Source organism: Procambarus clarkii, chromosome 5 (assembly GCF_040958095.1).
Source record: "Procambarus clarkii isolate CNS0578487 chromosome 5, FALCON_Pclarkii_2.0, whole genome shotgun sequence".
In the NCBI taxonomy this organism is placed as follows: domain Eukaryota; kingdom Metazoa; phylum Arthropoda; class Malacostraca; order Decapoda; family Cambaridae; genus Procambarus; species Procambarus clarkii.
This window is the reverse complement of record NC_091154.1, coordinates 20,336,413-20,360,949: the sequence shown is the minus strand read 5'-3', so window position 1 is coordinate 20,360,949 and position 24,537 is coordinate 20,336,413. Positions and strand designations below refer to the sequence as shown.

Here is a 24,537-nt window from a genome sequence, read left to right as displayed (position 1 = left end):
TAGTTTGTGACTGCCCAGACAACAAGGAGGTCGGACGTACGCTGGGGGTCCTGTCAGTTGGACAGTTTACCCCATCTCCGGAGGATTTACGCATCACCGGCGGTCTGCCAGCACCTGTGGGGTCTTCCTTCGTTCATGTGTTGGACCAGAGAGAGAATTGACGGAATATTGAGCAGCAAGTGCTCCAGGGACAGGTGTTGTGCAAGAGATACGTCTAGACAGTGACGTATGGGACGTCTGATAGCTTCACAGTGATGACGTAGTGGCTGGGCTGATCCTCCGTGAGGGAACCAGTCTGACATGACACGTCAAGGTGGATGGATGTGCGAAGGTTGGTCCTGTCAGTTTGACAGTAGTACCCCGCTCCCGTGGATCTTACGCATCACCCGTAGTCTGCAAGTACGCCGAGAGGCCTTCCTTCATTCCATGTGTGGACCGAGGAGGGAATTGACGGAATATTGAGCATCAAGTGCTCCAGGGTCGGGTGCTGTGCAGGTGAAGTCTAGACAGTGACGTCTGGGACGTCTGATAGCTTCACAGTGACGACGTAGCGGCTGGGCCGATCCACTGGGAAGCAGTGAAAGATGAAACTAATTGGGAATCAGGACGACTGCAGCCGAGAAGTAGGTTGGCAGCCGTAGTTGGGAGGAGAAGTCGACGGCTGGGAGACCGACTCCAACCCTACAAGACGTTGTGGAGGAGCATGGACCTGCAGAGGACAGAACACGGAGACGACGCGTTTATTTTGGGACGTTGATTGGGTTCCTGGAGAACGCATCAGTGTGTGTGTGGGGGCGTACCCTACAATGCGGCGAGAGCCGGGACCAGGAGCTACAATTCAACTCTCACCAGAGGATAGGTTGAAGTAGGTGATTCTAGTTTCCCTCCCAATTCCCCTTTAGTCAGCTATATATTTAGCCAGAGTATCTTTCATGTCGTGAGCAAGGCTCACTTATGTCTATGTCACAGTAAGGCACAGTTGTGCAGAGTGAGGCTGTACAGAGCTCTCACGATATTCATATATGAGGTGTGCAGGCACCTGGAATTATTGAAGAATTTATGGTGTCGTTGATGATTCTTTCATGTGACATTAATATGAAAACTTATGCTAGAGAATATATATATATATATAAGTGTACCAGTTATTAGTGTTAGGCTGTGTGCCCAGTATTTATCTTATGATTATTGATATTAATGAACTTATCTCCATATAAGTTTTTGTTGGTGTGTTGGATAACTTATTTATTTATTTATTTATTTATTTATTTATTTATGCATATACAAGAATGTACATAAGGAATGTGAGGATACAATTATGGTAATTACAGTCTTGTAAAGCCACTAGCACGCGCAGCGTTTCGGGCAGGTCCTTAATCTAAGAAAATTTTAAGGAGGTAAATACTTGCAAAATTTATAGACAAAAAAATGATAACAGATTACATGGAATGAAAAAAAAAAAAAAAAAAGATGAGAGAAAATTATAGGTACAGTATATTAAAGCACATAGGTAGCTATGATTGATTGCAATGACAGCTTAAAATGGTAGTTGACAACAAATTGGTAGGCACAATACAGCAGAAACAATATAAGATTGATTGCAATGACAGCTTGAATGGTAGTTGACAAAAATTGGTAGTCACAATACAGCATATGGCTAGCACATAAAAGAAGACAGCAATGAACACAATGATAAGGTTGTTTGATATTACATAAAAATTAGGAGATTGGGTACCACTAGGTACAGAGCAAATTTAAAGCTCAGTGTAGGAAACTAAATAGATGAAGTTAGGTACTTTTTGGTTTTGCTTTTAAATAAGGCAAAAGTTTTACAGTTTTTCAATTCACTAGGGAGTGAGTTCCATAGACTGGGTCCCTTAATTTGCATAGAGTGTTTACACAGATTAAGTTTGACCCTGGGGATATCAAAGAGATATTTATTTCTGGTGTGGTGATAATGGGTCCTATTACATCTGTCCAGGGAGAGTTTCAGAGCATGGTTTGCATTTAAGAACAGGGTTTTGTAAATGTAGTTGACACAAGAGAATGTGTGGAGGGAGTTAATATTTAGCAAGTTTAGAGATTTAAACAAGGGAGCTGAGTGTTGTCTGAAAGCAGAGTTAGTTATTATTCTGATAGCAGATTTTTGCTGTGTGATGATGGGCTTAAGGTGGTTTGCAGTGGTAGACCCCCATGCACAGATACCATAATTAAGATAGGGGTAGATTAGTGCATAATATAGTGAGAGGAGAGCAGAGTTAGGAACATAATATCTGATTTTGGAGAGTATACCAACTGTCTTAGAGACTTTCTTAGTTATGTGTTGAATGTGGGTGCTGAAGTTGAGTCTCTTGTCTAGGAATAGGCCAAGAAACTTGCCATCATTTTTATTACTGATGTTAATGTTGTCTATCTGTAGCTGAATTGCATTTGATGATTTGCTTCCAAATAAGATGTAGTAAGTCTTTTCGATGTTTAATGTTAGTTTGTTCGTTGACATCCATAAGTGGACTTTTTTTAATTCATTATTCACAACATTATTTAGTGTATGTGGGTTGAGGTTTGAGTAGATAAGGGTAGTATCGTCAGCAAACAATATAGGTTTGAGAATATTAGAGACATTAGGCAGATCGTTTATATATATAAGAAATAGAAGAGGTCCTAAGATGCTGCCCTGTGGCACTCCAACGGTAATTGGTAGAGTGGAAGAAGTTGTATCATTGATGGTTACATATTGGTGTCTGTCACTAAGATAGGATCGGATGTAGTCAAGGGCAAGGCCTCGGATTCCATAATGCTGGAGTTTAAATAAGAGGTAGTTGTGATTAACAGTATCAAAGGCTTTTCTTAGGTCAATGAAGAGTCCAATCGGAAACTCATTTTTGTCAAGGGCTGAGTAGATAATGTCAAGGAGACTAATGATTGCATCATTGGTACTCTTTTGGGACCGGAAGCCAAACTGGCAGGGGCTGAGTATGTCGAATTTTACGAGGTAGGAATAGAGCTGTTTGTAAATAATTTTTTCAAATATTTTTGATAGAATGGGTAGATTTGATATTGGTCTATAATTGTTTATGTCCGCCGGATTGCCTCCTTTATGGACTGGCGTTACTCTTGCTTTTTTGAGGATATCAGGGAAGGTGTGACACTCTATAGATTTGTTGAACAGTAGTGCTATGGGTGGGGCAAGGGCATGGGAGGCTCTCTTGTACACAATGGACGGAATTTCACTGGTGTTCCCTGCCTTGGTTTTTAGAGAGTGTATGATGGACACAACATCTGCCGGGCTGATTGGTGAAAGGAGAAGAGAGTTTGGATAGCTGCCTGAGAGATATGTGTTAATATGTGTCTGAGTCTGTGGGATTTTACTGGCAAGATTAGCACCAACCGATGAAAAGAAACTATTAAATTCATTTGCCATTTCTAAATCAGTTGATGGTATATCCCCATCCTTGTAGAGTTTTATTTGGTTATGTGAGTGTTGTTTAGTTCCCAGGATACTAGAGATAGTTTTCCAAGTGTTTTTCATGTTGCCTTTTGCTTCATTGAATCTATTCACATAATATGCAAGTTTTGCCTTTCTTATGATACTGGTAAGCATTGATGAGTACCTTTTAGCTACTTCCCTTGAAACTAGGCCAATCCTAACTTTCTTTTCATATTCATATTTCTTGTTGATTGAGTTGAGAATGCCATTTGTGAGCCATGGATTGTTTAATCTTTTGTCAGTTACTTGCTTTGTAAGAAGGGGACAATGAAGGTTGTAGAGGCTTAGAGTTTTGGAGAGGAAGAGGTTAGCTAATGAATTTATATCATGGGTATTATTGAATTCAGAATCCCAGTTAATATTGTGAAGTGCCTCTGTAAGATTGTCTAAAGCTGATTCACTGTGTAGCCTAAATGAAAATTTCTTGCTTTTTGGTGGTGTTATGTCCATGTTCGCTATGAGAAAGGTAGGATAGTGGTCAGTTGTTCTGTCGTAGATTATACCAGATACAAGGGGAGCTGTTATGTTTGTCCATATGTGGTCCAAGGTAGTGGCTGATGTTTGAGTGACTCGGGTAGGTTTGGTGATAGTGGGGATTAGCATACAGGAGTTCATGCTGTTAAGGAAATAGTCAACTTGAGAGCAGTTTTGTTGACCCAGGTCAATATTAAAGTCTCCTCCCAGAATGATGTGGTTTTTGTTGAGATTGTTGTTTATAATAAGATTCCTTAGGTTGTCTGAGAAAGAAGCTATGTTAGTATTAGGAAATCTATAGATGGCTCCAATAGTCAAAGAGGATTTAAGGGATTTAATTGTAAACTGAGCAAAAGTATATTCACAGTAGTCATCTCTGTCACTAATAACACTGTTGCAGATAAATGTATCTCGGTAATATATAGCTGTGCCACCACCTTTTTTATTAGGCCTACAGTTATGAATGGCTTTATAACCAGCTAAGTTGTAGAGTTGGGTATAGTCTTTATTTAGCCAAGTTTCTGTTAAAATAATGAACGATAGGTTAGTACCTAGTGCTGTGAGTAGTGCATTTAAATCGTCAAAATGTTTACCAAGTGATCTAACATTTTGGTTATAAACTGATAGATAGGTGCTATTTTGGAGTTTGCTTTTAGCCTGGTGTGCTGTGAAATACTTACAATAATGATGATCAATGTGCTGGTTGGTATAGATATGAGACAGAAGATTTTGATCAGGATCAATATCAGTGTGCATAGAGATGCAGAGGGATCACGATACAAGATACACGATAAAGCAAAACACAAGAATAAGAGCAGATACAATAAAATAGTAACAATTTAGAAGTAAAATAAAGATCCAATAGATAGCCAGGGAGGACACAGAAGTTACATAAAATAAAACACAAAAAATCAGTAGAGACTGACAAAATAAATGTAAAATAAAAAATAATAAGAAAAATAATAATCATAAAAAAAATGATCTTGAAGATAATTAGCTTAGTAATGGTTAATTAACAGGGTAATAAAAAGCCCTAGGTTTAGTGACAAGGGGATTAACTAAGAACAAATAATTAAGAGTATAAAACAGGCAAAGATGACAAACAAAAAATAAAGTAAAAATTAAAATAAAAATAAAAATAAACACCTTTGGAAAGGAAAGGCAGAGCTTAAGTACACTTTGGTTGTATGTGAGACTACAAATTATGTTCTGGTTATTCAGCTGATATCCCACAGTCATCCAGGAAAGAAGTGAGGTGTGCTTCAGTGGTTATGACATAAGTTTTTCCAGAGTCAGTCTTCCTAGCTATTATTTTACCATCGCGCACAAAACAATGTTTAATAGCAGTGGATCTATTGCGAATTCCACGTAGTTTAAATAAGAGATTTTGTCTGAATCTGGTAAGACGTTCGTTCACATAAACCTTGGATTTCCTAGCGACTGCAGCAGTGATAAGGTCTGACTTGCGAGAGCAGCTATCCAACTTCACGCGTATCCTTCTGTTGTTTGCACCAGATGATTTGGTACCCACTCTATAAGCTGACTTAATGTCTCTTGCTTCGATTGAATAATTCAACTTAGTACGCAATTCCTAGATCACGATGACAGTACAGTCTTCTCTGTCAGTTTCATGGGGAAAATCCTGTGATGAGATGATGACAGAATCAAGGAGCTTAAGTTGGTATGATTCGTCTTGGGTTGCAGTTTGTTGCAACCCAAGACGAATCAGACGAATAACATTTCCATATGTGCAGTGATTAATAGTGTTATCGCCTACGAGAGGAATTACTGAATCTAAGAACAGTACCGTGGTTAAGTGCATTCATTGTAATTATTATGAAGTACAGTGCATTACTCTATTATAGTGAAATATCATGTTAATTGCTGTAGAAATAAGTTATTGAACTTGAGATCAGTGTGGTGATTCATTGCGTTCTATTGCCATTATAGAAATATTGTGTCGATGACAAATATAGTGATTCCTGCGAATTTAAAGAAACAGCGCATAACGCCAGGAAAACAAGTACTAAGCATTCACACGGTGAGAGGGGCGCGGCTCAGCTGATTATGACATTGACGTGAGGGGGAGAGTGTTACCCTCTAGGTGTGCCCTAGTTTTATGAAGAGAGAGTGAATTTCTGCAGTGTACCTGATGTTTGGTTGTTGAGACGGATATAATACCTTGAAGTTTTAAGTAAAATACAAAATACCATTGCGTTTATATTATCCCTCCATATATCTTGTTGCTATAGAACAGATTCAAAGAGTGAGAGTATTAGAGACATATACCTGCCTGAGACCAGATCTATTGAGTGAGCTCTCTGCCATTAGTACCACAATTACACAATACCACTGACGTGTTACTGGACACGTGAAACACCAGTTGGCGACCTTGCAGTTAGTAGTAGAGCCCTTGTCGGGGCGGGCACACGGTTGGGAGTGAGCAAACTGTGTTCCCACTCTTTCTTTGGCTTTAAGGCTGGCTGGGGATCGACTGGGATACTCTCCTGGCGAACAGTGGCGCCGCTAGGATTGAGTGAAGACCCGCAGGGCTATGGTGAGTAACAGTTATCGCTAATACTACTGGGTGGTGTCGATGTAGAGAGAGAGAGACACCCCAACGTTGGCGACCATTGACAGGATAAAGCACTAGGATATCTTGTATATTGTTACTTGCCCCTCAAGTTTTCATGAATTAATGTTTTTTCGACTACCTAACCTACCTAACCTAACCTAACTTTTTCTGCTACCTATCTTAACCTAACCGATAGAGATAGGTTAGGTTAGGTTAGGTAGGGTTGGTTAGGTTCGGTCATATATCTACGTTAATTTTAACTTCAATAAAAAAAAATTGACCTCATACATAATGAAATGGGTAGCTTTATCACTTCATAAGGAAAAAATTAGAAAAAATATATTAATTCAGGAAAATTTGGCTTATTAGGCAAATCGGGCCTTGCATAGTTGGCTGAGAAGTGCGTTCTGGCTATTAGGTACGACATATATATATATATATATATATATATATATATATATATATATATATGTCGTACCTAGTAGCCAGAACTCACTTCTCAGCCTACTATTCAAGGCCCGATTTGCCTAAGAAGCCAAGTTTTCCTGAATTAATATATTTACTATAAATTTTTTCTTATGAAATGATAAAGCAACCCTTTTCTCTATGTATGAGGTCAATTTTTTTTTATTGGAGTTAAAATTAACGTAGATATATGACCGAACCTAACCAACCCTACCTAACCTAACCTAACCTATCTTTATAGGTTAGGTTTGGTTAGGTAGCCGAAAAAGTTAGGTTAGGTTAGGTTAGGTAGGTTAGGTAGACGAAAAACAATTAATTCATGAAAACTTGGCTTATTAGGCAAATCTGGCCTTGCATAGTAGGCATAGAAGTGAGTTCTGGCTACTAGGTACGACATATATATATATATATATATATATATATATATATATATATATATATATATATATATATATATATATATATATATATATATTTGTGTGTGTGTAATTTATATAAACAAATAAATATTAATTAATTTTGTTAATATCTTTTCAGGGAAAACTTGCAAGTACGATTCGTATACAAGAGGGGCAACAAGAGCCAGAGGATGTCTACTAAGAAAATTCACAATTAAGTGTTTATCCTCACTCTTGATATATGGTCTTCTCTGGTCTCTTTATTTTCTCTCCTCACAAATGTCCCTTTTTTTTAATTTCTTTTACGTTTCTCTCCTGTTTTTCTTGTCTCTTTTTATCTCTCCTTTCCTCCTCTCTTCTAACACCTCTCGTTTTCTGTCTCTTCTAGCTTCTCTCTTCCTTTACTTTTTACATTTGTGGAATTCACTTGCGTCGTTTTTATCTTGTATCTTTTTCTTATCTTGTCTTTCTCTTCCCCTTCTCTTCAATGTTCTCTCATTTCTCTCTCCCCTCTCTGTTGTTTCTATTCTGTCTTCTCTCCCCTTGCCTTAATTTTATTCTGTCTCCTCTCTTCTTGCATGGTGCTAACATTTGAATAAATGATTTACAATTTGTATTTTTAGTCATAGAAAAACTATAGTGTTATGTTATATAGTATATAATGTATACTCAGGAAATTTTACTTGTTTTAGTTTTAAGTAACAATAACTGCTTGTGACGTCAGACTGATCTCAGCATGCCATGAATCACAGCCTGCTTGATCATGAATTGTTTGAAGGTGCTTAATTGTCAAGTTCTCTTGAATAATATACATTTTGTCTCTCTTTCTTTTTTCTTTCTATCTTTCTTTTTCTTTCTCTTTTTCTTTTTCTTTCTTTCTCTTTCTTTCTCTTGTTTTCTTTCTCTTTCTTTTTCTCTTTCTTTCTCTGAAAGAAAAAGAAATCTTTTCTTTCTCTTTCTACATGAATATTATACTTGACTGTGTTTACATTCACTTGTAGATTTTTATTTTTAGTTAATTAGTCCTAAACTTTTGATTTATAGATTTGTATTTTTAGTCATAGAAAAACTATAATGTTATATGTATACTCGGGAAATTTTACTTGTTTTAGTTTTAAGTAACAATAACTGCTTGTAACGTCAGACTGATCTCAGCATGACATGAATCACAGGCTGCTTGATCACGAAATCTATTGTGTTCACATATTGCATATATAAATTTTTATAGATTTTTAGATTTTTACTTTTATATTCTGTTATAGATATAGTCTGTATTTTGAGCTATTACATATATTTTGTTGTATTACTCAATCTTAAATAAATATAATATTTTAATTCTCTTTTTGTACCCTATTTATTTGTAATTTACACATACATATATAGGATGTCCATTTCTTTCTCAGATATGTCTTCTTTCTTTCTCTCCCTTTCTATTTCAGATATAATTTAAAAAATTATTATACCCTGATTTACCCTAAACGTTTTTTTGTAGGTAATTAAAATATTATAAAAAGGTTTTTTTAAATGTTATTTATTTACGTTCTAAGGTCATATATAAAAATTCTCAAAAAACATTTTTAAAACGTAATTATAAACGTGCTGAAAACAATGAAATGTTGTTTTTAGAATGTTTTAAAAACGTGAAAATGTTTGCTGGGGATATATAATATTCCTGGTTATAGTATCAAGAGTACCCTAATTGTCAGGATAATGAGTTAAGTCACCATCAGTGACGTCACGAGCCAGGACTAGACCTCGGCGCAGAAGAATTTGTACGACCTGAGGTCACAGGTCAGCAGAGTTTCCATGGCCACTATTTCTCAAAGGTCAAATAGCCATTTTGTAATTGGGAATAGCTCTTCCCTAAGATACTTGTGTAATTAACTTCAGTTAAAATAATTCAACCAATCTGGATCATTCAGTGCAACAGAGGTTAGTTGTTAAAACTTAAGCCTTGCTAGTAACTTGGTAAAACTAAGGGGGAAGAATACTGTGCTCTGGCTTCTGTGTGGAGCAGGGCAAGGGAAGGACAGTGTGGACCGGTCATTAACTGGGAGAGGTACCCATCTCCACCTCTCCCCAAGACCAGCACTCCATTCAATCTGGTCAACATAAGAGGTATAGTTGCTATAGTTGGTATAGGGAGTAGGTCAACTCATTGCCGATAGAGGTATAAGCCAGGGAATATTAACGAGAGGGAGTGAATTTATTTAGATTTTGAATAAATTAATTAGTTAGTAATTTGCATTTTCATTATTTCCATTTTTGTGTATTTACTTGATTTGTCCGGGACCACGTGGGCAGTGTGGCCTAGTTTGAGTTGGGCAGATTCTAACACCAAATCAGAATTCATTATTCCCTTTGATTGTAAATTAATTCCACGCTTAACGTAAAAAGATAAACCTCCCATATATTACTAGTGGGGATCAAGCCCCGGAGTTATAATTGGCATGATTGTTACTGGTCTGGTGGTGGTGGCGAAAAAGCAACCCTAGGGTTTTTCTAGAAGTCTATATCACATCATACGGGTTGTAGAATCTTAAGTCGGTCAATCGTCTTAAGACCACGTGGTGTGGGGTTGACTCGAGTAAAATTTTGGAGTCCCTTGGTATGGAGATTTAAAGTAGAATACGGGTAAAGAAAGGGGTAGAGAGAGAACAAAAAGATACGAAGTACAGAACGAATACCCCCCCCCCCCCATGTTATAATAGGTTGATATGTCTGCTATGTTACCTAATTCGAACTCCCAGTTGATATTAGCAGCAGCAGCAGCTATAAAATTTGCGTATAGCAGGTTTCATTGTGCAGCCTAGAGCTTATCTCCCTTGTCTCTAGAGGTGGTTTGTTAATGTTAGTTAGGAAAAATGTGGGTAATGGTCTGTAGTGCTATCGATGGTTATCCCTGAAGTAAGCGGAGAGGTTATGTTGGTCCAGATGTGATCAAGAGCCGTAGCAGAACTATCAGTGATTCTAGTAGGTCTAGTGATTAAGGGTATGAGAAAGCAGGAATTCATACAGTTGAGGAAGCTAACAGCAGTAGGGTGTTCAGGCTCCCAGAAGTCAATATTAAAGTCCCCTGCGATAATTAGATGGTTTTTGTTTAGTCTGTTATCTAGTATTGTATTTCTAAGGTTAGAGTTGAATTCGGACACATCAGTGTTAGGAATTCTATAGACTGCTCCCACAGTCAGGATAGACTCAGCACCCTTGACTCTGAAACTGGCAAAGATATACTCCCCACAGTAGTCTCTAGTTCTAATTACTTTTAAGCATGCCAGTTCTTGGTGGTAGTAAAGAGCAGTACCACCACCTCTCTGAATTGGTCGACAGTTGTGAATTGCCGAGTAGTTTGGCCTGTTAAAGAGTTGAGTAGTATCTCTTGTGCCTCTTGAGCAGTATTCTCTTGTGCCAATTACAAAATCCTGTTCTTAAATGCAAACCCTGTTGTGAAACTCTTCCTGGACAGATGTAATAAACCCCATAATCACCACACCAGAAATAAATATCTCTTTGATATCCCCAGAGTCAAACTTAGTCTGTGTAAACATACCATGCAAATAAAGGGACCTACCTAGCAAACACAAAACGTTTGTCGATGTTTTTAAATGGTGCCACAAAGGTAATTTTGTAACTATTGACACATATAAATAAATAAATAAATATGTTTATTCAGGTAAGGTACATACATACAAGTGATGTTACATTAATGGATTGATATATAGATAGAGCTAGTACATACAATGCCTAAAGCCACTATTACGCAATGCGTTTCGGGCAAGAAAAACATTAATATCTAGAACTTAATACTAATTGAGCATAAAGAATAAAAAGTGTTGAAAACAAATACAAATACAGATAAAAAAAGGGGGAACATGACTGAAAAAGCAGCACAAATACAATAGGTTGACAAACAGTGTTGATTAAAAAAAAAATAATAATAATAAAATAAAATAACAGACATGGGTTGACAATAAAGGAGTGAGGTGGGTTACAGGGAATTTATTAGGTAGTGTTTAGTTTTTATCTTAAACTGGTTGAGAGAGGTACAGTCTTTAACATGGTTGGGAAGGTCATTCCACATTCTGGGTCCCTTGATTTGTAGAGCATTTCTAGTTTGATTAAGTCGTACTCTAGGAATATCAAAACTGTATTTATTCCTGGTGTGGTGCTCATGGGTTCTGTTACAACCTTCAATGAAGCTTTTGAGGTCAGGATTGGCATTACAGTTCAGCGTTTTATATATGTATAATACACAAGAGAGAATGTGCAGTGACTTAATATCTAACATATTCAGAGATTTGAGTAAGGGTACCGAGTGCTGTCTGGGGCCAGAGTTGGATATTGTCCTAATAGCAGCTTTGTGTTGGGTAATGAGAGGACGTAAATGATTTTGGGTAGTAGAACCCCAAGCACAAATACCATAGTTGAGGTATGGATAGATGAGGGAGTAATAGAGAGTAACCAGGGCAGGGCGGGGTACATAATATCTGATCTTAGAAAGAATGCCAACAGTTTTTGAAACTTTTTTTGATATATTTAGAATGTGACCCTGGAAATTCAGCTTGTGGTCGATGAGAACGCCAAGGAATTTGCCATCTAATTTGTTACAAATTAGGGTATTGTTTATTTTGAGATTTATCTGATTAGAGGATTTATATACATATTTCTAACGTTATTAAAACCATTAGAGATAACTAAAAACATATTCTTGAGACACAGTTTTTTAAGATTTATGTAAAAAATTCAAAATAAAAGTGAATGCTATGGAATTATAATATTTTCATGCTTTATATTTAAAAACTAGCTGTACCCACCACGCGTTGCTGTGGCTCTGTTTGGTTAAATGGAAAAAAAGAGAAAATGCACGTTTCTAACATCTTTAATTTCACAATGCTTGTGGGTATACAATATTTTTTCTTGTTCTACTGTCTGTGAAGACATAGAGATTGTCTGATTGCCGACTCTAGAACATGCGACATATAATTGTCCATGTGAGAAGCAATCTGTGTCTAGATCTAAACTGCACAATTCTAAAGAGTGGCCCTGAACTTTGTTGATGGCAATTGCAAACGCCAATCGAATTGGGAATTACAATCTCTTAAATTGAAATGGCAAATTTATTTATTTATTTATTTATTTTATATATATACAAGAAGGTACATTGGGATTGTGAGGATACATAGCATAGTAATTACATTCTTGTAAAGCCACTAGTACGCACAGCGTTTCGGGCAGGTCCTTAATTTAAGAAAATTTTCAGTAGGTAAATACTTGCAAAATTTATAAAAATGATAAGTTACATAGCAAGAAAAAAAAAAAAGATAAGAGAAAATTGTAGGTATATTAAAACACATAGGTAGCTAAGATTGATTGCAATGACAGCTTAAATGGTAGTTTAACAAAAATTAGTAGACACAATACAGCATATGGCTAGTACATAAACGAAGACAGCAATGAACACAATGATAAAGTTGTTTGGGTTAAGTACATAAAGATTGGGAGATTGGGTAACAATAGTTACAGAGCAAATTTAAAGCTCAGTGTAGGAAACTACGAAGATGAAATTAAGTACTTTTTGGTTTTGTTTTTAAATGAGGCAAAAGTTGGACAGCTTTTCAATTCACTAGGGAGTGAGTTCCATAGACTAGGCCCCTTAATTTGCATAGAGTGTTTACACAGATTAAGTTTGACCCTGGGGATATCAGAGAGATATTTATTTCTGGTGTGGTGATAATGGGTCCTATTACATCTGCCCAGGGAGAGTTTCAGAGCATGGTTTGCATTTAAGTTTTTTTGTTTGTTTTTTCAAAACAACGCTGTTTGAATGTAATTTTCTGTAATAATTTGTAATTGTATTTGTGCTGCTTTTTCAACCATGTTCCCCCCTCTTTTACCTCTATTTTTATTTGTTCTCAACACATTTTATTCTTTTTAAACATTAGTTTTAAGCTTTAGTCATTAATGTTTTTCCTGCCCGAAACGCTTTGCGTAATAGTGGCTTTAGGCATTGTATGTACTAGCTCTACCTATTAACCCAACAAACTTTGTAAAATCTCTTTATGTATGTACCTTACCTAAATAAACATTTATTTATTTATTATTATTTATTTATTTAAGAACAGGGTTTTGTAAATGTAGTTGACAAGAGAATGCGTGGAAGGAGTTAATATTTAGCAAGTTTAGGGATTTAAACAAGGGAGCTGAGTCTTGTCTGAAAGCAAAGTTTGTTATTATTCTGATAGCAGATTTTTGCTGGGTGATGATGGACTTAAGGTGGTTTGCAGTGGTAGACCCCCATGCACAGATACCATAATTAGGATAGGAGTAGATTAGTGCATAATATAGTGAGAGGAGAGCAGAGTTAGGAACATAATATCTTATTTTAGAGAGTATACCAACTGTTTTAGAGACTTTCTTAGTTATGTGTTGAATGTGGGTGTTGAATTTGAGTCTCTTGTCTAGGAATAGGCCAAGAAACTTTCCATCATTTTTATTACTGATGTTAATGTTGTCTATCTGTAGCTGAATTGCATTCGATGATTTGCTTCCAAATAAGATGTTGTAGGTCTTTTCTATGTTTAATGTTAGTTTGTTAGTTGACATCCATAAGTGGACTTATTTTTAATTCATTACTCACAACATTATTTAATGTATGTAGGTTGCGGTCTGAATAGATGAGGGTAGTATCATCAGTAAGCAATATAGGTTTAAGAATATTAGAGACATTAGGCAGATCATTGATGTATATAAGAAATAGAAGAGGTCCTAAGATGCTGCTCTGTGGCACTCCAACGGTTATTGGTAGAGTGGAAGAGGTTTTATCATTGATGGTTACACATTGGTGTCTGTCACTAAGATAGGATCGGATGTAGTCAAGGGCAAAGCCTCGGGTTCTATAATGCTGGAGTTTAAGTAAGAGGTAGTTGTGATTAACAGTATCAAAGGCTTTTCTTAGGTCAATGAAGAGTCCAATCGGAAACTCATTTTTGTCAAGGGCTGAGTAGATAACGTCAAGGAGACTAATGATTGCATCATTGGTGCTCTTTTGGGACCGGAAGCCAAACTGGCAGGGGCTGAGTATGTCGAATTTTACGAGGTAGGAATAGAGCTGTTTGTAGATAATTCTTTCAAATATTTTTGATAGAATGGGTAGATTTGATATTGGTCTATAATTGTTTATGTCCGCCGGATTGCCTCCTTTATGGACTGGCGTTACTCTTGCTTTTTTAAGGATATCAGGGAAGGTATGACACTCAAGGGATTTGTTGAACAGTAGTGCAATGGGTGCTGCAAGGGCATGGGAGGCGCTCTTGTACACAATGGATGGGATTTCACTGGTGTTCCCTGCCTTGCGTTTTAGAGAGTGTATGATGGACACAACATAAATAAAGCCATTCATTACTGCAGGCCTAATAAAAAAGGAGGTGGTACAGCAATATATTACAAAGATACCTTCATCTGCAATAGTGTTATTAGTGATAGAGACGACTATTGTTAATATACCTTTGCCAAGTTCTCCAGTAAATCCCTTAAATCCTCCCTGATAATCGGTGCCATCTATAGATTTCCTAATACCAACATAGCTTTATTCTCTGACAATGTAAGGAATCTTATCATAAATAACAATCTCAACAAAAATCACATCATTCTGGGAGGTGATTTCAATATTGACCTGGGTCTTCAAAACAACCCTCAAGTTGACTATTTCCGTAACAGCATGCACTCCTGTATGCTAATCCCCACAATCACCAAGCCCACCCGAGTCACTCAAACATCTGCCACTACCTTGGATCACTTATGGACTAATATAACAGCTCCCCTTACATCTGGGGTAATCTATGACAGAACAACTGACCACTATCCTACCTTCCTCATAGCAAACATTGACACATCACCACCAGAAACCAAGAAACTCTCATTCAGGCTACATAGTGAATCAGCTTTAGGCAATCTCTCTAATGCACTCCACAATATTAACTGGGAATCTGAATTTAATAATACACAGGATATAAACTCATAAACTAACCTCTTTCTCTCCAAAACTCTAAGCCTCTACAACACTCACTGTCCCCTCCTTACCAAACAAGTAACTGATAAAAGAAAAAATAACCCGTGGCATAATTAAATCAATCAACAAAAAACATGAATATAAAAAGAAATTTAGGAGTGGCCTAGTTTCAAAGGAAGTAGTTAAAAGGTACTCGTCAGTGCTTACCAGTATCATAAGAAAAGCAAAACTTTCATATTATGAGACTAGATTCAAAAAAGCAAAAGGCAACATGAAAAGCACATGGAATACCATCTCTAATATCCTGGGAACTAAACAACACTCCCACAACCAGATAACACTCTCTAAGGATGGCCTTACACCGTCATCTGACTTAGAAATGGCGAATGAATTTAATAGCTTCTTTTCATCGATTGGTGCTAACCTTGCAAGTAAAATCCCACAGACTCAGACACATATCAACACATATCTCTCAGGCAGCTATCCAAACTCTCTTCTCCTCTCACCAGTCAGCCCGACAGATGTTGTGTCCATCATACACTCACTAAAAACCAAAGCTGGGAACATCAGTGAAATCCCATCCATTGTATTCAAGAGCGCCTCCCATGCCCTTGCACCACCTATAGCTCTGCTGTTCAACAAATCCCTTGAGTGTCATACCTTCCCTGATATCCTTAAAAAAGCAAGAGTAACGCCAGTTCATAAAGGAGGTAATCCGTCAGACATAAACAACTACAGACCAATATCGAACCTACCCATACTATCAAAAATATTTGAAAAAATTATCTACAAACAGCTCTACTCCTATCTCGTAAAATTCGACATTCTTAGCCCCTGTCAGTTTGGCTTCCGCTCTCAAAAGAGTACCAACGATGCAATTATTAGTCTCCTTGATATAATTTACTCAGCCCTTGACAAAAAGGAGTTTCCGATTGGACTCTTCATTGACCTGAGAAAGGCCTTTGATACTGTTAATCACGATTACCTCTTATGTAAACTCCATCATTATGGAATCCGAGGCCATGCACTGGACTATATCCAATCCTATCTTAGTGATAGACACCAATGTGTAGCCATCAATAATATAACCTCTCCCATTCTACCAATAACCGTTGGAGTGCCACAGGGCAGCATCTTGGGACCTCTTCTATTTCTTATATACATCAATGATCTGCCTAATGTCTCTAACATTCTGAAACCTATTTTGTTTGCTGATGATACTACCCTCATCTACTCCAACCCCAACCCACATACACTAAATGATGTTGTTAATAATGAACTAAAAAAAGTCCACTTATGGATGTCAACCAACAAACTTACACTTAACATAGAAAAGACCTACTACATCCTATTTGGAAGCAAATCTACAAATGCAATTCAGCTTCAGATAGACAATGTAAACATTAGCAATAAAAATGATGGAAAGTTTCTTGGCCTATTCCTAGACAAGAGACTCAACTTCAGTACCCACATACAACACATAACTAAGAAAGTCTCTAAAACAGTTGGTATACTCTCCAAAATCAGATATTATGTACCTAACTCTGCTTTCATCTCTCTATATTATGCACTAATCTATCCCTATCTCAACTATGGTATCTGTCCATGGGGTTCAACCACTGCAAACCACCTCAAGTCCATCATCACCCAGCAAAAATCTGCTATCAGAATAATATCAAACTTTGCTTTCAGACAACACTCAGCCCCCTTGTTTAACTCCCTAAACATGCTAAACATAATCTCACTCCATAAATTCTCTTGTGTCAACTACATTTACAAAACCCTGTTCTTAAATGCAAATCCTGCTCTGAAACTCTTCCTGGACAGATGTAATAGGACCCATTATCACCACACCAGAAATAAAAATCTCTTTGATATCCCAGAGTTAAACTTAATCTGTGTAAACACTCTATGCAAATAAAGGGACCCAGTTTATGGAACTCACTCCCTATTGAATTGAAAAGCTGTCCAACTTTTACATCATTCAAAATCAATACTAAAAAGTACCTAATTTCATCTTCATTGTTTTCACTTTTTGCCTTAAAATTGCACTGTATCTATTGCTACCCAATCTCCCAACCTTTATGTTCCCAATTTGAACATCTTTACCATTGTGATCATTGCTGTCTTCTTATATGTGCTGTCATTCTGCTGTATGGTGTTTATTAATCTTGTTTATCTGTATCTATTGCTACCCAGTCTCCCAATCTTTATGTACCCAATCTGAACATCTTTACCATTGTGATCATTGCTGTCTTATATGTGCTGTCAATCTGCTGTATGGGTGTCTATTAATCTTGTTTAAATTACTAATCAAGCTGTCAATGTAATCAATCAGAGCTTTAATATAACAATGTGCTTTAATATACTTACTAAGCTCTCTCATCTCATTTTTCTCTTGCAATGTGTCTTTATCATTTATCAATTCTGATAGAAATTACCTACTTAAAATTATCTGTTAGATTAAGGACCTGCCCGAAACGCTGCGCGTACTAGTGGCTTTACAAGAGTGTAAATACTGTACTATCCAATGTATATACATCATACATTGATGTACATACATCATATAGAGAGATGAGAGCAGAGTTAGGAACATAATATCTGATTTTGGAGAGTATACCAACTGTTTTAGAGACTTTCTTAGTTATGTGTTGTATGTGGGTACTGAAGTTGAGTCTCTTGTCTAGGAATATGCCAAGAAACTTTCCATCATTTTTATTGCTAATGTTTACATTGTCAATCTGAAGCTGAATTGCATTTGTAGATTTGCTTCCGAATAGGATGTAGTAGGTCTTTTCTATGTTAAGTGTTAGTTTGTTGGTTGACATCCATAAGTGGACTTTTTTTAGTTCATTATTAACAACACCATTTAGTGTATGTGGGTTGGGGTTGGAGTAGATGAGGGTAGTATCATCAGCAAACAAAATAGGTTTCAGAATGTTAGAGACATTAGGCAGATCATTAATGTATATAAGAAATAGAAGAGGTCCCAAGATGCTGCCCTGAGGCACTCCAACAGTTATTGGTAGAATGGGAGAGATTATATTATTGATGGCTACACATTGGTGTCTGTCACTAAGATAGGATTGGATATAGTCCAGTGCATGGCCTCGGATTCCATAATGATGGAGTTTACTTAAGAGGTAATCGTGATTAACAGTATCAAAGGCCTTTCTCAGGTCAATGAAGAGTCCAATTGGAAACTCATTTTTGTCAAGAGCTGAGTAAATTATATCAAGGAGACTAATAATTGCATCGTTGGTACTCTTTTGAAAGCGGAAGCCAAACTGACAGGGGCTAAGAATGTCGAATTTTACGAGATAGGAGTAGAGCTGTTTGTAGATAATTTTTTCAAATATTTTTGATAGTATGGGTAGGTTCGATATTGGTCTGTAGTTGTTTATGTCTGCCGGATTACCTCCTTTATGAACTGGCGTTACTCTTGCTTTTTTAAGGATATCAGGGAAGGTATGACACTCAAGGGATTTGTTGAACAGCAGAGCTATAGGTGGTGCAAGGGCATGGGAGGCGCTCTTGTATACAATGGATGGGATTTCACTGATGTTCCCAGCTTTGGTTTTTAGTGAGTGTATGATGGACACAACATCTGTCGGGCTGACTGGTGAAAGGAGAAGATAGTTTGGATAGCTGCCTGAGAGATATGTGTTGATATGTGTCTGAGTCTGTGGGATTTTACTTGCAAGGTTAGCACCAATCGATGAAAAGAAGCTATTAAATTCATTTGCCATTTCTAAGTCAGATGACAGTGTAAGGCCATCCTTAGAGAGTGTTATCTGGTTGTGGGAGTGTTGTTTAGTTTCCATGATGTTAGAGATGGTATTCCATGTGCTTTTCATGTTGTCTTTTGCTTCTTTGAATCTAGTCTCATAATATGAAAGTTTTGCTTTTCTTATGATACTGGTAAGCACTGATGAGTACCTTTTAACTACTTCCATTGGAACTAGGCCACTCCTAAATTTCTTTTCGTATTCATGTTTTTTGTTGATTGATTTAATTATGCCACTTGTGAGCCACGGGTTATTTTTTCTTTTATCAGTTACTTGTTTGGTAAGGAGGGAACAGTGAGTGTTGTAGAGGCTTAGAGTTTTGGAGAGAAAGAGGTTAGTTGATGAGTTTATATCCTGTGAATTATTAAATTCAGATTTCCAGTTAATATTGTGGAGTGCATTAGAGAGATTGCCTAAAGCTGATTCACTATGTAGCCTGAATGAAAGTTTTTTGGTTTCTGGTGGTGATGTGTCAATGTTTGCTATGAGGAAAGTAGGATAGTGGTCAGTTGTTCTGTCATAAATTACCCCAGATGTAAGAGGAGCTGTTATATTAGTCCATAGGTGATCCAGGGTAGTGGCAGATGTTTGAGTGACTCGGGTGGGCTTGGTGATTGTGGGGATTAGCATACAGGAGTGCATGCTGTTACGGAAATAGTCAACTTGAGGGTTGTTTTGAAGACCCAGGTCAATATTGAAATCACCTCCCAGAATGATGTGATTTTTGTTGAGATTGTTATTTATGATAAGATTCCTTACATTGTCAGAGAATAAAGCTATGTTGGTATTAGGAAATCTATAGATGGCACCGATTATCAGGGAGGATTTAAGAGATTTACTGGAGAACTTGGCAAAGGTATATTCACAATAGTCGTCTCTATCACTAATGACACTATTGCAGATGAAGGTATCTTTGTATTATATTGCTGTACCGCCACCTCCTTTTTTATTAGGCCTTCAGTTATGAATGGCTTTATAACCAGCTAAATTGTAGAGTTGGGTATAGTCATTACTTAGCCAAGTTTCTGTTTAAATGATGAAAGATAATTTAGTACCTAGTGCTGTAAGAAGTGCATTTATATCATCAAAATGTTTACCAAGTGACCTAACATTTTGGTTGTAAACTGATAAGCAGGTGCTATTTAGGAGTTTGTTTTTTGCAAGATTTGCTGTGTAATACCTGCAATAATGATGATCAATGTGCTGATTTGTGTGGATATGGGACAGAAGATTTCGATCTGGATCAATATCAGTAAGCATATAGATAAGATAATGTCACGATACAATAAGATAAGCAATTTCAGGAACAGATGAAAACTAAATCTGCTGTAAAATAGAAAGTAATTATAGCAAAACACAACAATATAATAATATAACAATACAATAAGAACTTACAAAGTATTGAGTCTGCTAAATTAGAGAATAATTATGGCAAGACACAACAATAAATGCAAGTAAACAAAAGAATTGATACAATTAGAGGTAGAATTAAGGTCACTGGATAGCCATGGAGGATACACAAGTTTGGTGGAGAGAACAAAAAAAATCAGTAGAGACTGTCAAGATGAATATATACAAAAAATTTGACAAATGATAATTGTAAAGTAAAATAATCTTAAAGATAATAAATTTTATTTAGCTTAGTTTTAACCTATAATTAGAATGAACTTAATTAAAAGAACAAAATGAGATCAATAATTGATTTCAATAAATGACATAGATCAATACAATTAAATTTACAATATAAATGGAATAGGGTAAGATTAGATTTAAGAGTAAAATTTTACAATGAAACTGAGGTAGATGCTTGCATAAGTGCATGGAGACTTGATGGAATATTTAGGAAATTATATGAATGAGAGAACATTAGGTAAATGGTAAGGCAGAGACAGCACCTTAGACAAAGTTAGATTAAGTTAGGTTAGGCTCAGGCACTGAACGAGTTATTTTAAGTACTGGCATTGGTCGGGTTCAGGTTTTCAGATATACCACAATCACTAAAGAAGGCCAGTAGTTGTTGGTCACATTTTATTTCATATCTTTTTCCTGTACTTTCCTTCTTCGCAAAAATCGTTCCATTCCTAGTGTAGCATTGCTTGATAAGACCAGGGTTTTGTTTGCGAATTTGACGCAGCCTGTAGAGGAGGGATCCACGCTGCTTTGTAAGACACTCATTTATATAGAGGTTGGTTTTATACTTAGCAGCTGATTGTATGAGGTCGAACTTCGCAGAGGGATTTGCAAGTTTGATGAGCATTCTCCTACTGCTACGGGGACTGTCTATCCTGATAGCTGATTTGATTTCAACATTGACTCTGATCTTTGAATTAATTAGGGTGTGGGCTATGTTACAACAATTCTCACCTTGTTGTTCATCAGGTAGATCAGTAGAGCTAATTATCAGGGAGTCATGAAGTTGTTGTTGCTCTTGAGAAAGGTAGTTGCGCTATGAGAAAGGTAGGATAGTGTTCAGTTGTTCTGTCGTAGATTATACCAGATATAAAGGAAGCTGTTATGTTTGTCCCCATGTGGTCCAAGGTAGTGGCTGATGTTTGAGTGACTCGGGTAGGTTTGGTGATTGTGGGGATTAGCATACAGGAGTTCATGCTGTTAAGGAAATAGTCAACTTGAGAGCAGTTTTGTTGACCCAGGTCAATATTAAAGTCTCCTCCCAGAATGATGTGGTTTTTGTTGAGATTGTTGTTTATAATAAGATTCCTTAGGTTGTCTGAGAAAGAAGCTATGTTAGTATTGGGAAATCTATAGATGGCTCCAATAGTCAAAGAGGATTTAAGGGATTTAATTGTAAACTGAGCAAAAGTATATTCACAGTAGTCATCTCTGTCACTAATAACACTGTTGCAGATAAATGTATCTCGGTAATATATAGCTGTGCCACCACCTTTTTTATTAGGCCTACAGTTATGAATGGCTTTATAACCAGCTAAGTTGTAGAGTTGGGTATAGTCTTTATTTAGCCAAGTTTCTGTTAAAATTATGAACGATAAGTTAGTACCTAGTGCTGTGAGTAATGCATTTATATCGTCAAAATGTTTACCAAGTGATCTAACATTTTGGTTGTAAACTGATAAGCAGGTGCTATTTAGGAGTTTGTTTTTAGCCTGGTGTGCTGTGTAATACTTGCAATAATGATGATCAATGTGCTGGTTGGTGTAGATATGAGACAGAAGATTTTGATCAGGATCAATATCAGTGTGCATAGAGATGCAGCGGGATCACGATACAATAAGACAAGCAATTACAGAAACAGTTAAATACTAAATCTGCTGTAAAAACAAAGTAATTATAGCAAGACACAAGAATAGAAGCAAATACACATAAAATAGTAACAAATTAAAAGTTAAATAAAGATCCAATAGATAGCCAGGAAGGCACACAGAAGTTAGATAAAAGAAAAAACAAAAAATCAGTAAAGACTGACAATATAAATGTAAAATACAAAATAATAAGAAAAATAATAATCATAAAGTAAAATGATCTTAAAGACAACTAGCTTAGTAATGATTAGTTAAAATCATATAATTAGTATGAATCTAAGAAAGCAAGGTGAGCTCAAATAGATAATTAAAAAAATGACATATAAATCTAGAAATTTACTCTAATATAAATCTAAGTGTAAAAATGAACAGGGTGAGAGTACAATAATGTGGAAGATTTAACTATGATGCTGAGGTAGATGCTTTTATAAACAGTTATACCTAGTAATTAATCCAATAAATGATTACTAAGAAACAAATTCCAAATCCGTTGGAATCATAGGAATGTGAGGAATGAGGACATCTTCACCTTTGAAAGGTCCTGTCAAGATTGTTACTTCTACGACGTTGCTGAATAATTTTGTACTGCAAGCCGCGTGCCACTGGTTGACATTTTGTAACATGATAATTGGCACGCCGATTTTTAATTGCAGTTCGTACGGTGGTGGTATCCTTGGCAGATCGAGTGAATTAATAAATTCTGTTGGATAATTAACTGCTTCATCTGCTTCCACCACAGTGTCGACGGACTTGCATGTGACTGCCTTGCTTCGAATGTTAGACTAAATAATATTGTTAAGTTCTTAGTCGTCTTTGCTCTTGGCCGCAAGAACAGCTTGATCACTCAGTCAATCGTGATTCATATAATTGGTTTGAATATTGGGAAATACTTTTTCAATCAATTCTTCTTTTGACGTCACTAAATTGTAGAAGTTATGAGGCAATGACATTCGTCCTGAGGTCAGATCAACCGGCACGTTTCCGTTCCCAATTTCCAGAAATTTATGTGAGAATATCTCAGCTGATGAGTCGTTTTGAAGTTGGACATGCATATTTGTAGATAACTTTAACATCTTTACGTGGCGTCACAAAGTAGAACATTTCAGGCAAGCATTTATTTCGTCCGCTGGTGTCGATGGAGCAATTACAGGTAATGTTTGCATGAAATCTCCTGCAAGCAATACTAATGCATTCCCAAATGGTCTGATGTTTCCACGCTAATCTTGCAATGATCGATCAAGTGCCTTGACCGATTTTTTGTGGGACCATTGTGCATTCATCCCAAACAATAAGTTTACATTTCTGCAATACTTTTCCCATGCCGGATGTTTTGGAAATGTTGCACGCGGGAGTTTCAATGAATTGCATGTTCAATGGCAATTTCAAGGCCGAAGTAGCAGTTCTTCCACCTGGTAGCAATGTCGCAGCTATTCCGGATGATGCAAGAGCTAAGGTTATGCCATTTTGGGATCGAAATGCTAACAAAATCAATCTAATTAGAAAGGTTTTACAGTTCCTCCTGGCGCATCTAAGAAGATTTCTCCAAACCCGTTATTGATAGTTTGAATTATTTGATCGTAAATGCCTTTTCACTCAAGCGTTAGCTTAAGAATATTTGATTGCACATACGATAACAGATCACCCGTGTTGTAATTTTGTTCACGACGCAATTCTACACTGAACGAAGCAGCAGTAGATCGATTCGGTGATGGCATTCCCAATTGAATGAGAACCTTGTTCGCGATTTCTAAGCACAAATCTTCAATCATTATCAACGCGTAGTTGTAGATTTCTGCTGTGAAATTCATGTTCATATTTGAATTTTCCTTGCATACTCAATGGACAATATCTTCAGCCATGTGCGATTTGTGTTTCTCCCATACTCTGTTGGAGAAGAAGGAGAGCCGATGGTCAATATGATTGCAAAAATTGCACGAATTTGATTTGGATGTGACGTGTTGGACGTGTCATTAATGCATACATCCCACTGTCGGTCGTTCTCCAATAAATTCAGAGCTTAACATGCAACACGGAAAGTGGCATGAGTTACGCCGCTGACAAATCTCA

The 24,537-nt window shown here is 36.7% G+C and overlaps 2 protein-coding genes across 2 annotated transcripts in view; one reads left to right on the top strand and one right to left on the bottom strand.

Annotated features, from left to right (window-relative positions):
- LOC123763843 (zinc finger protein 271) overlaps positions 1-24,537 on the top strand; it is a 463,457-nt gene that overhangs the window by 271,151 nt on the left and 167,769 nt on the right. The window lies entirely within an intron of this gene.
- LOC123766522 (uncharacterized) overlaps positions 1-24,537 on the bottom strand; it is a 409,922-nt gene that overhangs the window by 353,193 nt on the left and 32,192 nt on the right. The gene's annotated exons all lie outside the window — the stretch shown is intronic.